The sequence below is a fragment of the Penaeus vannamei genome, chromosome 15 (genome assembly GCF_042767895.1).
Source record: "Penaeus vannamei isolate JL-2024 chromosome 15, ASM4276789v1, whole genome shotgun sequence".
Taxonomy (NCBI): domain Eukaryota; kingdom Metazoa; phylum Arthropoda; class Malacostraca; order Decapoda; family Penaeidae; genus Penaeus; species Penaeus vannamei.
In genome coordinates this window covers 5,597,340-5,599,839 of record NC_091563.1, presented here as the reverse complement: position 1 = coordinate 5,599,839, position 2,500 = coordinate 5,597,340, and positions in this window count along the sequence as shown.

Genomic DNA, 2,500 nt, shown 5'->3' with positions numbered 1-2,500 from the left:
TCGAACAAAAAATGAAATAAATACCACCAATTATAAATGAAACACAAAAAAATGCAAGAAAAAAAAGAAAACACAGGAACACTCAAAACAAATCAACATCCGCTGATAAACATTTATAACATTCAAGCAAGGAGTAACTGCAGTCTGTAAACATTTAAACATCGTGAGAGTTTTGTTTACATTTCGGAGGCTTTTGGCGTCTCCTTCGACCCATTTCGTCTGTTGTCTGTGTGGCGCGTCGCTAATTGGGGTTTGGTAGGGGCAGTGGGAGACGGAGGGAACAGGGAGAGAGAGAGAGAGAGAGAGAGAGAGAGAGAGAGAGAGAGAGAGAGAGAGAGAGAGAGAGAGAGACAGACAGACAGACAGACAGACAGACAGACAGACAGACAGACAGACAGACAGACAGACAGACAGACAGAAAGAGACAGACAGACAGAGACAGACAGACAGACAGACAGAGACAGACAGATAGAGAGCGGAGAGAGGAAAGAGAAGAGAGGAGAGAGAGAGTGAATGAGATGGTGAGAGACAGACAGACATAGAAAGGGACAAACAAATAGACAAACAGAAAGAAAGACAGACAGATAGAGAATGAGACAGATAGACAAACAGAATGAAAGATAGATAGATCGAGAGGGAGAAAGAGATAGGCAGACAGACAGAGAAAGAGTGAGAGAGAGGGGTCGAAAGAGAAGGGAGAGAGAGAGACAGACAGAGAAAGGGTGAGAGAGAGAGGGAACGAAAGAGAAGGGAGAGAGACAGACAGACACAAACACACACACACAGAAAATACTCCAGACCGGAAATAAAAACCGAAGCACTCTCCCTCTCACACACACTCACTCTCTCTCTCTCTCTCTCTCTCTCTCTCTCTCTCTCTCTCTCTCTCTCTCTCTCTCTCTCTCTCTCTCTCTCTCTCTCTTCTCTCTCTCTCTCTCTCTCTCTCTCTCTCTCTCTCTCTCTCTCTCTCTCTCTCTCTCTCTCTCTCTCTCTCTCTCTCTCTCTCTCTCTCTCTCTCTCTCTCTCTCTCTCTCTCTCTCTCTCTCTCTCTCTCTCTCTCTCTCTCTCTCTCTCTCTCTCTCTCTCTCTCTCTCTCTCTCTCTCTCTCTCTCTCTATCTCTCTCTCTCTCTCTCTCTCTCTCTCTCTCTCTCTCTCTCTCTCTCTCTCTCTCTCTCTCTCTCTCTCTCTTTCTTTCTCTGTTTTTATCCCTCTCTGTCTCTTCTCTCTTTCTCTCTGTCTCTCTTTCTCTTTCTGTTTTTATCCCTCTCTGTCTCTTCTCTCTCTCTCTCTCTCTCTCTCTCTCTCTCTCTCTCTCTCTCTCTCTCTCTCTCCTCTCCTCTCCTCCTCTCCTCCCCTCTCCCTTTCCTCTCCTCTCCTCTCCCTCTCCCTCTCTCCTCTCTTCTCTTCTCTTTCCTCTCTACACTCTCTGTCTGTCTCTCTATCTGTCTCCCCCGAGACTCACACACACACACACACACACACAGACACACACACAGACACACACACAGACACACACAGACACACACAGACACACACACACACACACACACACACACACACACACACACACACTCGCCCGAGACACTATCGCGACGCCCATCTCTTGTTCTAAATAACAGTCTCTCTGTTTTAAATACCTAGAAATCTATTTTTCATTATGGTCGAGAGATTTCCCTTTCCGGTGTTTTTTGACGGCACTTGAGGTGACTGAAGTGATTTTTTTTCTTATATATATCGTATGTGTTTTGGTGTATGTATATATTTTTATTGTGTGCATTGTAGGGTTTTGCAAATTTCACTGTGACGTCATCTGCAATGTGCGTGTGTTGCAGAGCGTGCCGTAACACCTGTGTTTCCCGTATGACGTCATCTGCAATGTGCGTGTGTTGCAGAGCGTGCTGTAACACCTGTATTTCCCGGCCGGTGTTGCACATTATTGTTGGGGTGGGGGTGGGGGGGGTGAGTGACTGTTTTATCTAATCTATTTGTTCTTTTTTATTTCCTTTTTTTTCTCTGCATCCGTTTATCGTAATCTGTCTGATGATAGCGGTACGGCGATTCACGTACTGTACGTGTTTGGCATCAATTCTGTTCGTATTTTATTGCGTTTTCTGCATGTGTGTGTGTTCCTGTTTGTGGGTATTTGTGTGTATATGTTTGTGTGTGTGTGTGTGTGTGTGTATTGTGCGTGTGTGTGTTGTGTGTGTTATGTTCAGGTGTTTGTGTGTGTATGTTGAGTGTGTGTTGTGTGTGTGTGCGTGTTAATGCGCGCGTGTGTGTGTGTGTGTGTTCTTATGTGTGTATTTGGAATGCTTGTCTGATCAGACAAATACGCGTCTCACATTACCGTAAAAAAATGAAAGTATATATGCTTGCACGTATCACTGTCTTGTTTTTGCATTTTGTTTTTTTTTAACGGATTTTTAACTCAGTGCGGATCCAGTGCCTGTTTCATGCGTGCGTGTGTGCATGTGTGTATTTTCTTCTTTCTATTTTTAT